At 32.5% G+C, this 16657-nt stretch overlaps 1 long non-coding RNA gene across 1 annotated transcript; it reads right to left on the reverse strand.

The window, feature by feature from the left end:
- Positions 1–945: 945 nt before the first annotated feature.
- On the reverse strand, positions 946–2788 carry LOC127710909 (uncharacterized). The gene is made up of 2 exons (XR_007986393.1): positions 2475–2788; positions 946–1444 (listed from the first exon to the last, which is right to left on the reverse strand). It is a non-coding gene; the product is annotated as an uncharacterized LOC127710909 (long non-coding RNA).
- Positions 2789–16657: the final 13869 nt, after the last annotated feature.

Genomic DNA, 16657 nt, shown 5'->3' on the forward strand with positions numbered 1-16657 from the left:
TACTGGATGTTATCTGTCAGATAAAATAACAAAACATCGCATGTTGAACACTTATATACTTGAGTTTGCTTCGATCAATTGACTGAAAACTTTACACAATAATAAATATTGAATGTGAGATACAATTCGACAACTATGTTCGATTGAAGTGATTTTTTTCATTTGACAAACAAGCTTTTGTATGCTTGAAACAAATAACTACACACTTAACTCTGTTGCTAGAATATAAGGTTCACTTTCGAATGTCAAATCTTTCTAGTTTGTCGTCCAATAGTTTTAGGACTTTTAACGGTCATATTAAGTGCACTATTTATACGCGGAATTATATCTTAATGTACGATTTCTATAGTATAAAAATAAGAAGATGTGATGTAAATGCAAATGAAACAACTATCTACAAAAGAAAAAAAATGATGTAGATGTCAGCAACTATAGGTCACCGTACGGCCTTTAACAATAAGATAAAACCCTTCCATATTAAAGAGTCACATTATAGACATATAAACTTTATATTGCAGAGTCAGATATAACATTAAAAGAGAGGCGAAAGATAACAAAAGGGACATCGAAACTCATAAGTCGAAAACAAGCTGACAAATCCATAGCTAAAAATGAAATAACAAATAGGTAAACAATAGTCCACAAAACACAACATAGAAAACTAGACTGAGCAAGACGAATCCCACCAAATCAATATATCGTCAGTGATGTTCGAGGCCAAAAAATGAATATCCAAATCTAGTACAAATGTTAAAGATAGCGGCGAATCTTCGAAAATTCATGCATATTATGCTACTGGGCGGATAATGTCATCGGGAAAGTGCTGATTATATATATATATAAAAAAAAGACGCACTTAACATCGGGCCTATCAAAATAGTACAAATACGAACACATTGAAATGAATTGATTTTTATATCTTCTTTAAAAGGCAGAACAAACAAATTCATGTATGTTTTTTATTGTTGTTTAAACTTGAAGGCTTAGTTGACAGAAAATCTTTCTTTTGATCAATTTTGTAAATTCATAGAGATATTTGTTTGTTGCTAGTCCGATATAAACACGGCTGAGAAGAATGAAACAATAGTACCCTGTACAGATTCGCCCACAACATAAGAGCCTGTACCATGTTCTATGACAAGTTTATCTCCTTTTGCTACCTGTACAGGGATGCTGAAGCTGCCTTCATTATAGTTGTTTCCATATCCCAACGTGACCCGGTGATTGTTCTTCTTAAGCCAAACGTGTAGATTTTTGTTACTATAGGATCTTACTTTGCATGATACAATGTATAGCCCGGGTCTTGGAACTGTAAAATACCCTGTCCATGGGTTGTACCCTCCTCCGACGTTGAATTGGACCTTGTCAAATATTAATATCTGGCCTCTTCTTAAGAATTTAAAGCCACTGCTTTTGAAGTGAGCACTGAAGGCTGGTCTGATGTCTGTCAATAACAAAACATAGATATTAGTACGATGCAACATAAAACAAATTAACACTAAATCAATATAAACTAGCGGGGGGAAACTGTATTTCTCAATGCATGAAAAATACTGCATACACTAATAAAATAATTCAACAAAGTAAACGTTTCACCATTGCAAATGGACACATATTAGCTTGCGGTCAGGCGACTTTTCATCGTAACAATATTTTAGGATAATTTTTGCATTGTTTCCATCAATTCTTTTTATATGGAAGATAGTTATTAAATTTTTTTTCTTTTCGTTTTCGCTAGACCCTGTGATCGAAAACACTTTCCTTTATAAAGTAAGGCGATGTGGTATGATTGTCAATCTAGTACTGTGGATTCATCTATTTTCGTGTCGATAAATTTTCGTGGATTGAGGAAATCTTTCGTGGATATTTAATTTCGTTGTTTTGGAAAAGGCTGCATGCATTCATTAAGAGAATTTGTAATTCGATGACTCTGTAAAAAATCGTGATTCCCATGTACATGAAATTCTCGAAAATGTTAGAGTTTGAATTATTTGGTCAATTGGTCAATTGACACTATTTTTATTGAACTAGCACAAATCATGCATGGATATAATGAATTCAAAAATTGAGTGCAATGGGCATAAAACAAAATCATTTACAGTCACGAATACAAATATGTTCAGGAAATTTCAATATAATTAATTTATTTTTGTACTTTTATATTAACAATCCCTTCATCGAAATGCGAGGGAAACTCGAAAAGTACTAAAGAGCAATGGCAAAAAAGTTTTGAAATAGTGATAATAAAAAAAGACCGATAAAATAACGAAAAAGACTGTGAAAAAAGTCAGTGTTCATACTACATCTACTCATTTTAAACTAATTGTAAATTGTATCTTATTACTAAACCGCAATCAGGGAAAATTAGACATTTGAGTATACTTCCTTCATAAATCGGTGACAAACACCGGTTGTACAATGTGGTTACAAAATACATATATTGAAAAACTTGTCAATAATTCTTCTAAACGTACCATGGCGCCCTTTACTTTGTCACTGTATTTTTTTCTTCATCGTTTCCATTTCCGCATCCCTGCTGTTGTATTGTTTCTGCATGTCCTGGAGTTTGCTTTCTAGTCGGTCTAATTGTTTGGCAATTATCCACAGCAAACTATTTCCAGAAGATTCCCTCTTAACATTTTCATTATGTACAATGGCACTAAAAGTTAATACGCAAAACAAAATTAAAAGATACATAACTGATTATGCAGAATATTCTTATTTTGTCAGTCGTAAGTGTGTTGGATACGAACTTTGTTGATGCGTATTGAATCAACATCTGTCGACAGTACTATCGTTCACTATCAAATATACATGTTGAAAAATGATCCAAAATCGATTCCTATTTGTTATGAACAATTTGAAATATATTTTTTCCAAGAAATTTTATTTGTATTTATTTATATGAAATGATAAAAACATTTTGTTATTGTTGCTGAACAAGCAGCAGTTAATAAATTGTTTTCTTGCAAGTACTACACTGTTTCCACTTTACCTTATACAAAACACACACCAACGCCTTCTCCTACACCAAGAAAGTCCGAGGAGGCTTCAAGTGAAAAAAATTAAATTAGAAGTGCATCACTTCCCTCAATAACACTCCTGACACCAAATCATTTAACGATATCTGATAAAAAATTTGATTGAAAATTTAGATAACCTAAAGAATGCAAGGGTGTATAATGAAAACGATATCCTTTATAAAAAAATAAATAAATCAACATTAAAATAAAACAGTACACTTTTGAACAAAAAGGATAGCAAAAGTATGGCAAAGAATTAAAGCTTTGTCTGAAGATGATGTATTCCTTAATTTGAAATAACTTTCAAAATTTTGTAAAAGCAGAATTATTTGAAAGCTAAGATAGTAAGAAATAGTTAGAAAAAAGTGTACTTACAGGATACTTAAACAATTATGGATCTTTGTTTCTCCTAATTCAATATCGTTACTACGTCTACTGATACACAACGCGTTTATAAATCAATCAGGTAAAAAGGCTGTAGCTTGATTTCATAAATGGAGTTAGTAAACGGGCATTTCTAAAATCTGATGAACTGTTCAAGTATAGATCTTAAACCAATTCGAAAACACAACATCAGCGGTAATTGATAATATCAACAATGATGAATTGCACTGTCATACTGCTATAATATTTTCTATGAAAATACAGATCTCACTTCACATACCCAATGTACAAGTGAAAGCTATGCTTATAGATGATGCATGAACTAGAAAATACAGTTCGAAAATGGAGACGATAAGAGGTGTGTCGAAAAGTATACTTTTATTGGTATTGAAAAATTGGTACCGTTTATATTATAACTACCAATGGTCGATGCCTCTGCTGGTGGACTGATAGTCCCCGAGGATATCACCATCCCAGTAGCCTGTTCTTAGGTACTGGCATGAAAATACGGATTTTATGTTATCAAAATTTGCTGTAACAAAATTTTGGAAATGATTTAAAATTAAGGAGTGTATCTCCCTCATGCAAAGCTCTGATTCCTTGCCCAGCTTTCGCTGTACTTTTTGGTCCTTTTTTGTTTATAGCTCTTCATATTTTTAATAAGCTTTGGATTTTCAAACATTTTGGCCTCTAGCATCACTGAAAAGACATTGATTGTCGAAATGCGCATCTGGTGCAGAAAAATTGGTACCGTTTATGTTATTACTACCACTGGGTCGATGCCTCTGCTGGTGGACTGATAGTCCCAGAGGGTATCAACAGCCCAGTAGCCTGCACTTTGGTACTGGCATGAAAATACGGATTTTATGTTATCAAAATTTGCTGTAACAAAATTTTGGAAATGATTTAAAATTAAGGAATGTATCTCCCTCATGCAAAGCTCTGATTCCTTGCCCAGCTTTCGCTATACTTTTTGGTCAATTTTTGTTAATAGCTCTTCATATTTTTGATAAGCTTTGGATTTTCAAACATTTTGGCCTCGAGCATCACTGAAGAGACATTGATTGTCGAAATGCGCATCTGGTGCAGAAAAATTGGTACAGTTTATGTTATTACTACAACTGGGTCGATGCCTCTGCTGGTGGACTGATAGTCCTCGAGGGTATCAACAGCCCAGTAGCCTGCACTTTGGTACTGGCATGAAAATACGGATTTTATGTTATTAAAATTTGCTGTAACAAAACTTTGGAAATGATTTAAAATTAAGCAATATATCTCCCTCATGCAAATTTCTGATTCCTTGCCCGGCTTTGGCTATACTTTTTGGTCCGTTTATGTTATTAGCAATCTTTGCATTCATGTATGCAGTCTTTTAACCTGCAGAAATTTTACGTGCGTTATTGCAGATACCATACTACAAGAAGTACCAATATTCAACATGTCAAACATATTTTACGTGTAGTAGAATTCTGATAGTCGTCACGTTTGTCGTACGATGGCAGATGGAACACGACCACATTATTGCTGGAACCAGTGTATGCTAGAATTACACGAACTAGAGGAAGGACTTGTACATAGTGATTGTGAGTGTAGTCCAGAAGATTCGTTAACAGGTAATCCAATGACTACATTTATACGACCGCAAGGGAGTTGATACAGTCCAAATGGATGTGACTGCTTATGGTTCAGCTAATGTCTGCGCGCGAAATATTTGTGTAGTGGGAATAACTTCAATAGGCCTTGCTTTAGCCATTTGTCATACTTAGGACAGAAAATGAATGAAGAACATAATAGGGTATAAATAGCTCGCATAATTGATGCCTCCGGGTAGGAAGCCCCAGTCTTGAAGAAATGTATACACTTAAACTGTTCCACTCTCGAAAATAACTCCGAATGCCGTTCAACAAACAAACCTGTCTCAAAAAGTCTTTAAGATTTGAATCACTGTGCGAGTTTTACATGTTATATGGGTTGCATTTTAGACAAACGCGAGTTCTTGACTAAAAATATTGTTTCTGAAATAACCGAATTCTTAACAAAAGTTCAGGATGTCAAGTTCTGTCGAGTAGTATCTCACAAAAGTCGTTACCTCACTTAAGTTAAAACATTGTTATGACGTCATTCTATTGTTGTACACGTTATTTTTTTCAGTAAGGGGACTCTCATTTACCTGTAAAAATCATTATGTTACCTTTACCTGTTCAATATTTTAAAAATAACCCTCCTCTTTCTTAGACAACTGAAGGTAGCATAATTGATTCTTACAGGTAAATAATAGTTCAACAGTTGAAAAAAAAACCATGAATTCACAAAATTTGTTTCTTCATAGGAAATATATGTACAACAAAAGAACTAATGACAATTAAACAAAATCATTTTATTAAGGTCACCTTCCAAAACTTTCGTCACTCATCGAGAGGTTTCTTTAAATAAAACCTTTCAAATTGATTTTTTGTGGTTGACAATTCTCGTTGTAAGTTTTGTTTCTGTTGATTTTATGACTTTCTGTATACAAAAGATATATTCTCGTACGTATTTGGAGAAAAAATCGATCTCCCGTGCTGCTCTTTTTCTTCCTCACACCTGTCACATCATTTTCAGCATTTTTCAGAATCAAAATGAAAAAAAATAAAATTATGCCGCAATGCAAGGACCGCAAGTAAAATAATTTTATTATTATAATTAGGAAAAAATCGTTCATCTGAAGTAAATGTTTTAACAAGTGTTGATGCGCAAGCCACACATTGTTCCTTGGACAAAATAGCTAATATAAAAATTGAATAATAACCTAAACCTCACCCTGTGTACAAAGTGAATTGAGAACTTGCTTCATGTACTAGGAAGCAGTACAAAGAAACATGTTACCGCAGGTTAAACAAATCAATCATGTGTCCGATTCGCACTTTATTCGTACTGATCTTGTTTTTCCAAACCGATGTACTCTCTTGAAATCAAATAAACGCAGGTGCTAGATTTATTCATATGTTTTTTTCATAAGTTTAAGTCAGTTTCTAATTGTGTTATATATAAATTTGAACAAAAAAACCCATTTCTGCGTTGAATTGATTGAAAGGCGGGTGGGTTATTAATAAAAGTTTTGTTACTATATACAACATCATGATACGAATTACATGTGTTTCATTTTAATGCATTTATTAACAGTTCCAGACACTTCACCTTAGATTAGATCGCGAAGGTAAAATTGATTGAATTCAATAATTATAAATTAAGTATAGAATCAAAGATATGTGCTCTTACAATAATTGATTTTAAAAGACAAAAGATCGCGTTACTTGCAAAGAGAAATCAAGAGACAAAAATGAGATTTCGGTTATATGAAAAAAATACCAACAAGGGACATAAATACGTAAATAAACGAAAAAAAGAGCGACACGAACCCTGCAGAAAAAAAGGGGGAGGGGATGATGCGATATTCAAGTTGTTTCGGTTTCGGCAACGGTAAACAATAACCGTCTCTTGCAAGACAATCGCCTATTCGAGGTAAGTTTTGATGAACGAGGAAGGAAAGAGGAGGCCTGCGTCTTACGTGAAAAGTGTGAATATTTTTTGTTCATGTATAGAAGTAGAATAGATCTGATCGATTTATTGATCTTCGGACATTTCATGGCGATGAAATTAGATATTATAACAATATGTTTTCGATTTTACAAATCAAAAATAAAATATCATTCATTGAAATAATATAAGAAGGGGAAATTCCGATGAACAACAAAAGAATGTATATTGATTGCATGTTTGTTATTTCTTCATTTGTGCTCATTTACTATATCTTAAAGTGTTGTATTTGAAAAAATTCGACTACGGTGCACTCGATATGGTAGAATAGTCTTCTGCAACGTGAATCTGTCTTCAAACCTCGTGTGTTTTTCTTTATTTTTTCTCATTCACCTAATAACAAATAAAACCCCTCAAGGAATAAGGAAGTAATAAGAGAGGACTACATTTTAATATATATATATAACTTGCCATTATAAGCTGCTATAACTAAATCCTCTTCGTTATCCACATTAAAATTGGATGTATCTTAACACACATTTGGTTTTAATCTATATTTTGAAACAACACAATCACTTTTTACAAAATAAAATTCTCCTTTTTTTCTTGCATTAAGAATATACTTTCATCGTCTTAATCCATTTTGAGACACCAAACGCATTTAAAGTTATCCTCGAAAAGATGATCCTAGCGCACGCAAAAAGCATGATACACAAGTACTGTGTCTTCATGTTCATGTAGCTTTACATGTTGTTTTACTTCAACTGTACTTTATTTTGTCTTTTGTTTAAGTCGAGCTTATGTTTAATAACATGTAGGATAATGTAAATAAAGTTTATCAACAAAACAATTTACACACTTTTTTAAAATAAATCTTAAATAAAATTTGGTATTCTTTTGCTTTTTTGCATTTGTTTTTTACATGTGAAACAATGTTATAAGTAAGATATAAGCCTCTAAAAGTTCATTATTTAAAATATTGGACATTCCAATCGTTTACAGAATGGACTGTTATCGGCTTATATCTTTTACTGGAAAGAGAAAGGCTTTTTATAGCTTACAAACTATGAACAAAACCATAAGATTACGATACGCATAACTCTTGGACGAGATACTGGTGTATATCCTACAATTACTGTTGACAGAAGTCTTGATAATGTTTTGACGAACCTGGCCGAGTCCTTTGAGAATGAAACATTTCAGTTTGTCGTTGACGGAGAACTCTCGAAGAAGATAAAATGTTTGCTTGCAGTGATTTCATCTTCAGTGATACTTATTAACATCGGAATGCAGAAAATTAAATACTAATAATAATAAAAAAAAAAAAAACAACACATGCACACACAGATATATCTATATAGAAAAAAAGAATAGAAAGTAGGTAACATTGAAACAATTTAGGAAAAATAAACAAAGTACTTGCAGCCATATTCCTTACCATAAGACTTCAAGGGTATTCATTGTTTTCAAACTGTAAAGATCTATTATATATCATAAAAAAACAGGATAGTGTCCGTTTTTACAATATCGTTGATTGAAATCTGATAATCGATTTATCGGATTGTATTGGTGTGTATGCATGACAGAAACAAGTGTTTAGTCTTTGCTTCATCAGTAAATCGGATGACGTGATAAGTTCGGGTCAAAATTATCAACGATGGGTCTTTCATTATGACGTCGGTGATATTTTCGAGTCAAAGATATGATAGTTCAGGTCAACTTAAAGACATTACAATATGTGATATGCATTCTTATAAAGAGCTGATCATGAGTCATACAGACAGTGATATTCAAAGACTTTACTACGGGTTTAAATTGATATCTTTAAAAACTAAGTTTATCTACGGCTCAATTTCCCGTTTGTAATAAGAATTAAACAGGTATAGACAAACTGCCGTAATAAACCTTTGTAGAAAAGTTCCAGTTTTGAGTAATTAGGTAACGAATCCTCTAACCTTATGATGTACCAGTTCCAAAAAGATAACGTCCACTGAAATATACACGCCGTGTGGAGGGACGGAGGGAACTTTATCGTCCAAATACGAGTAATTAGAAAAAGAGAACGAAAACCGGTCTTTTCTGTCATGATTTTTGTTTCGTTTTTAATTTCCCAAGTGAAACTGAAATATTAACATCCAGGTATGAACAGTTATTGCTGTTAATTTTAGATCAATTTTAAGCCATGCATTTTTGGTACATTTCTGCAGTATAATCGGAAAATTTATGATTATTAAAAGCAAAAACTATTATCAAGGTAGCGATACGGGTTACTTAATTTACCGGTTAAGTTTGTTTCATAGATATACATTACCGACCCATTTAGCAGTTATATATCCTGATTTTACTAGTAACTTACAGGAAAAACGTATTATACTAAATCTTTTGAGTCTGTTCCACGGACACTGTCGTTTACGGAATTGAATGTATCCTGTGTGGACTACTTTATGTTGGTGAAACTCGACAAACTTTGCGTAAAAGGATGAATCAACACCGGTCTGATAACAAAGATCTGCAATTCAGGGTTATTTATAACCATTTTAATCAACCGGACCATGATCCATCTCTATCTATGAAAGTACGCATCATCGAAAAAATTTATCACCGCACCAATAGCCCTATATTAAGTACTCCTTTCCGAAAAGATAGAGAAAACTTCTGGATAAGGGTACTGCAATGCCATATGGTTGCAATGATAACATCAAAGGAGTAGGAAATTTGCAGTGATGTTAATGTAATGAGCTTATTTAATACTACCTGACGACACCAATGTAGTCATGTGCAAAAATATTACCACCGGCCTAATGTAAAATAGTCTTCTAAATCTAGATCGCCCTCTGGGAGCTTTGATGACCTTCTTTCACTTCTTCATCATCCGCTAGGGTTACATTACATTTAAACTATTCTTTTTTCACTCCCTGTTACTTTTCTAAAATGTTTGAGGGATTATGCTCTTGATAAAGGATGCATAAATACATTTTCTCCAATATACAGACTCAGTTTAATTTGTGATGTAGCTCTTTTTCGTCTTTTCAGACCAGTAAGATCGGAACCTTTACATGAGGAAAAGAGAAAATTCCTTCCTGTTCAGTTTACCAATAGAAGAATTGATGCAATCAACATCAGCAACGTTCTACATCACAAGGAGGAAACATCAAAAATTCCACTTTATTTTCAAAATCAGTCTGTTCCTATTGTATCCTACAAATACACCAAAACCATTGCACCTAAAGTATTTAACAAAAACAAGCATTGCAGGACTTTGATTCAGAACAATACTTAAAAAACCCTCTGACATGTGAATGTTCCCACTCGCCTTATATTTACAGCCCCTCTGGCCATGTTATCACTGGGGATCTAAACATAATTCAACATGAACATCTCCGAAAGGTGATATCTCATGGTCCTAAGTTTAGAAAAACCCCAACACATCAATTGAAACCATAACTTCAAAATAAATATGGATTCCATTGAGGACTACGCCAGAGCACGGGCGAAACGAGGAGTTGAACTAGATACTTTGTCCGAATGGGTAAAAAAAATCAGGTCTCTGAACAAACGTCGCATTCATAAGTTGAAAAACTGTGTGAATGATCGACCAAAGTCCGGTTTCAAAGACAAAAAGGCTGTGAAATGTCTATCATCTCTTCACGATAAGTATGTTGTTATTCCTGCAGACAAAGTTTCAAATAATATTGTCTTTGTAAGTAAATCGTACTACTACGAGTGTCTTGTAAAAGAGTTAGGAATAAATGAACACTCAGGTAATCCCACATACAAAAACATATCCTTTGACATGTTTGACGAGGATGAGATGTTGGCGAATCGTTAGTCCTTTATGGCTTCAATGAACATTACATTGAACAACAAATCTGAGGACTTACCTTGTTTATATTGGATACCTAAGCCTCACAACATTCCGAACAAAAATCGGTACATTGCCGGCTCATCTGCATGTTCGACTAAAGAATTGTCTTTTAGATTGACAAAAATTCTGTCCGCAGTGAAAGAGGGTCTTTAGAAACTGTTTGCTCGCGTAGTGGTATTAACCATAGGTGGATTCTAAAAACCTATAAAGAACTTCTGGATAATTTTAAATCTCGATCTTTTTATGAAATTAGTTCTATCAAAACTATTGATTTTTCAACCCTATATACCACCATTCCCCATGAGAATTTGAAAAATCATTTTAAAGAAGTAGTCCACAATGCTTTTAAACATAAGAATGGTAGCATACGCTATAGATTTATTACTTTGGGATACCATACGGCTTATTTTGTTAATAGTGAACAAAAAGTTAAAACATGCTTCACAGAGGAACAAATGATCAGTATGCTGGAGTTTCTTATTGACAACATATTTGTTGAATTTGGAGGTAGAATTTTTCAACAAATTGTCGGCATTCCTGTGGGAAAGAACTGTGCCCCTACCCCTGTCGACCTCTTTTTGTTTTCATATGAGTCGGAGTTCCTTCAGACACTTGTCAAAAAACAAGAAATTCAAAGAAGCCAAGGTCTTCACATTCAGATATATTGAAGATGTTCTCTCCTTAACAATCAAAACTTTTCTGGTTGGGTTCCATTAATATATCCCAAGAACTAAAAATTAAAGAAAAAACAGACACGATTTCCTCCGCCTCATGTTTAGACTTATACCTTGAACTATTGAATTATCAATTTCCCCCACCCTAGTAGCAATATACCAACTTCACCTGCATATGGGATATATAATTCCCAACTTATTCGCTATTCAGGAGCCTTTAGCTGATACTCAGACTTTGTAAAACGTCACCAGTGTCTGAGTAGAAAGTTTTTAGTCTGTTTTTGGTGATATCCATTTGACGTGGCATTGTACTTATACATCCCGTCATTGTGTTATTGTGCTATGGTAAATTTTTGTATTGTTGTTTTTCATTTTTGCTAATGTGCTTTGTGTATATGCCGTTTTGTGTTTCTTTGTTACATATGACGTGGTTCTGTACTTATACATCCCGTCATTTTGTTATTGTGCTAAGGTAAATTCTTGTATTTTTGTCCTTCATTTTAACTAATGTGCTTTGTCTATTTCTTACATATTTATTTGTTTTTATAGTGATCTAGATTATAATACAATATTGACTGCTGTACTCCAATTTTTGACATTTTTAGCTATTATGGCTGTTTGTTTTGTTCACACATCGTTGTCAATATAATGGAATTTGATGTGACTGTCATACAAGTGAGTGGTTAAGCTAGCATTAAAACCAGGTTGACTCCACCATTTTCTACATAAGAAAATACCTGTACCAAGTCCGAAATATGACAGTTGTTATCCATTCGTTTGATGTGTTTAAACTTTTGATTTTGCCATTTGATTAGGGACTTTCCGTTTGAATTTTTTCCTCGGCGTTCGGTATTTTTGTGATTTTACTTTTTAGAAAGTTATTTATATGTTTTTATAGGATATCATGTGTTTAATTGCGCCTTTAATATATGTCTTGTGTGGGTAAAGTGCACATAGAACTAGGTATTCAGAACTAGAATATTATTATGAATATCCACGGAAAATACTCCTATTGAATACTGAAAGATATAATACTATTATGAATTGAGTCATGAACCTTTAAATTTTTCCAAAACACAAAATATGACTCACGTATTATCAAACGTTAAGGTACTATTACATGTAACCCCAATTTTGATTTCAAGAAATAATTTTGCACATAAGTCAATTACAAACGTTTTTCCGATTTGATTGGATTTACCCATCAAATGATGCATTAATAATTTTAAAATAAAAGGACCATGTGCAGAAACTATTTATAACATCATGGCAGGAAAAGGACAATTTGGTATTACATTAAAGTACAGCATGCATTTATCCGGCGTTAATAAAATAACCCGAACATTTTATCTTTTTTTTCGCCAAATGTTTTACGGCTTTAGCCTTGCTTTCTTATTACTTCATCATGACATCCCTAACAATCCCAAAAAACTTCGTGTTTATCCAAAAGATATATTGTTTTCAAGATATCTTAAATCAACAAACTATACCATATACCTCGCTTTTAAACAGAAGATAAATAGGCGCTACATATAGCCACCGAACTTGCTATAGAGAACATGTAATTTCAAATACATTAAAATTATGTTAACATGGTAATTTACTGGTGTTGAAAATCCCAGGTAAATAAAACATTAGAGTTAATGTGAAAAACAGTATTCATTAGTCATGTAACATGACACTAATTGAAAACATCTTTTTATAGTTCAACATGTTTAGTATCAAAACGGCCTTAGTTACATATCATTACACCTAAAAGGAAATGTTCGATATTCACAGGTAACACAAAATATGAAATGAAACATATTTTTTGCAAGTTAAAACGTTATCAGTTCATTTTACCCACCACTCAAGATATCTGTCATTCCCATATCATCTATTCAGGTTTTATAATCTGGAAAATACGTTTAAATCCTGAATATTTACCCTAGGTATCCCTCACAGCACCTGTTTAGCTTGTTTTAATTTGTTGAAGAAAACAAACATGATCTGTGATAAATGTTCACGTTTGTGGTAACAGTTTTTAAAGTCATGGACATAGTACAACAAGTCTGCGAAGCAATTTCTATATTATGTTTAATAATTCTGTGTAATGGTTCTCGGCACTGTAATCCTATTAATGGACCAAGTGGGATTTACGATTGTGTACAGTTGAAAAAGTACAATAAGCCACAGTATGCAACATGTCTAACAAATTCCTATGTTTTGATGAAAACGAATTACCGTTTTGCCTGTGAAGAAATCATTTACGACACACGCCCAAAATACTGTTGGTATCAGTGTATGGTTGAATAATGGACTAATTTCTAACGACTGTGCATGTACCCCTGGACAATATGTTACAAAATACTAAAGGACTACCTCAACTACACTTGAACCTATATCAGAACAGTGTTACACTCCTACAGGACATGACTGCTTCTGGTTTCGCAATTGCTTAAACTTAAAATATTCTTGTGATGGTACAGATTACAAAGAACTGCTGGAATTAGGTTCCAGCTTCTGTAATATTGCTTCAGAAATTAAAAAAAAAAGGATCCGAAATTGCGTTTTTATGGTTTGATAATGCTCAAAAATGTTTTCAGGTCGAAATGGCTCCTGTTTTGAAACAATGGTTGCATCTCAATTGTTCTACCGTAGATCATAAAGCTACTTCTGTACGTAATCTGGATAGACCTAGGTAAATTGTTCATAGATCAATTCAATATGGTTATAATCAAGGTGAAATGTCTATAACCCCAAAACAAGGTATTATTACTTGCATCCCAAAAGCAAACAAACCCAAAGCAATACATAAATTTGCGTCCAATCAGTCTTTTAAATACTGTTTATACATTAACACCAAGTTGCATTGCAGAAAGGATAAAATCGGTTTTATCAACTCTAATTGATAATGACCAGACAGGATTTTTACCTGGTAGATTTATTGATGAAAATACCAGATTGATATATGATTTACTACACAATACTGAAGAAAATGATATCCCAGGCATTCTCCTTCTCATTCATTTTAAAAAAAGCTTTAAATCCTATCACCTGGATTTTCATAAAAAAGGTTCTTGATTTTTCAACTTTGGAAATTCCATAAAACACTGGGTTAAAACTTTTTATACAAATACCAAATCAGCGGTAACACAGAATAATTATCTTTCAGATTTTTTTCAATTCAGAGTGGTTGCAGACGAGGAGATCCTTTATGTCCTTAAATTTGGTTTGGTTATATGCTGAAATTTCAGGGATACTACTTAGAAAAAACGAAAATATTAAAGATATTACTACTGAATACTCAGACTTTTTGATATCACAATATGCTGATGACACCACACTTATTTTAGACGGTTTCACCAGAATCCTTAGATGCACCTCGTTGTGTTTTAGAATTATATGATGAATGGTCTGATATCAAGATGAATTTAGAAAAAAACAAAGGTAGTATGGATTGGGAAAAAGAAATATAGCCAAGATACAATGTGTGTAAATTGGGGATTGGAGTGGGGTTCCAACAGATTTATGCTCCTGGGTATCAAATATTCGCTTGATTTACAAGAAATGGAAACACTTAATTATGAACCCAAACTTAAGGAGATTGAGAGAACAATAAAGAGTTGGTCGAACAAATACTTATTTCCAATTGGAAAAATTATTATAAATAAAAGTCTTATAATCTCAAAGCTTAATCACTTATTTTTAACATTACCAAATATTAACAATGGGTTACTTAACCAATTTATTATTTTTTTATTTTCTTTTATTTTGGATTTTAAACCTGACAAAATTAAATGAGGAACAATTTCTCAAATATATAAATTGGCTGGACTTAACATGCTAAACTTAAAACAACATATTAAAAGATTAAAATTAAATTTGATAAGAAGAATCATTTAACAAACTAATAGTTATTGTAAGTTACTGAATTATTCGAAAAAAATTAAATTCAATGAACTGCTCTATGTAGGCACAAGAACACGTGTAAAAAATCCTTTTTGGCAGGTGGTGTTTAATGCTTGGACTGAAAAGTAGCAGTTAAGAACGATTATGATGTTTTCACATCTAATATTTGTAATAATATACAAATTAAGGTTGGTAATCAAACCCCACTGTACAAACATGGACTGAAAAGAAGTCTGGTTAATTAATGAATTAATTGATAATGATGGACATTTAATGAACTGGCAAAAATTTCAAAAAACATATAATATTGATACTAACTTTCATATATACCAGATTTTAAACATGTTAAAGCTTTATGGGCCAATTATACTTATTTCTATTACCATATTTTTTTTTAATCTACAAAAGGATCAAAAGACATGTTTTTTTTGTTTTTTTTGTTTTGTTTTTTTTTGTACAATGTTTTTAAAGTTTTATAAAAAAATAACAAATATCACTACAACAATATACAAAATTATAAAGTTATACAAAACAATAAATGTAATTTCTGTACGGATTCAATAGAAATCACAGAACACATATTCCAAAAGTATTTGATGTACGGGAAGAACTTAATAGATGGATATATACAAAAGTTCAAATTGAACTACCACTTAACTTAGACATTGTTTTATATGGGTTATTACTACATAAGAAATCTCATAATATTAATAACTAAATATTACATATACAGAACAAAAATGCAAAGTGAACAAGACAAAATTGTAGCTTTAAAATATTGGTTTCTTGAAAAAAATATTATTTTATAAAAATAAAGCAATGCAAAGAGCGTACTCCTGCTGGAACCCTTGGCTCCAACTAATAGAATAATCATACAAGTAAATTTTCAAGTAATAAAAATGTCCTCCCAATCCAGACTGCCTGTTTTTTTTTACCATTATTATTTATTCAAAAGTTTTGCAAATGATACAAAGAACCAACTATATGTATTTGTCTTGATTTTTCTGCTGTACTATGGACTTACTATCATTATTATACCATATATTATTAATATATGTAGTTTGGCCAATAAACATATTACAAAAAAAGAACAATTTTGAGAGTCTTTGGGAAAAGATAGTGATTTTGTTGTTAAATCTGGTCGTATTGTGAGACAGTACAACACTACACTGATTAACGATGTCAACTCTCTACTATGGACACATGAAAATGAAAGTCCGTCAGCAAAGTAGAACGAGAGAGGTCTACAGTTGATAACGGCAATTTTTGTGATGAAAGTAACAGTTCCTATTTTTCTACACCAG

Source organism: Mytilus californianus, unplaced genomic scaffold (genome assembly GCF_021869535.1).
Source record: "Mytilus californianus isolate M0D057914Y unplaced genomic scaffold, xbMytCali1.0.p SCAF_8, whole genome shotgun sequence".
Lineage (NCBI taxonomy): Eukaryota > Metazoa > Mollusca > Bivalvia > Mytilida > Mytilidae > Mytilus > Mytilus californianus.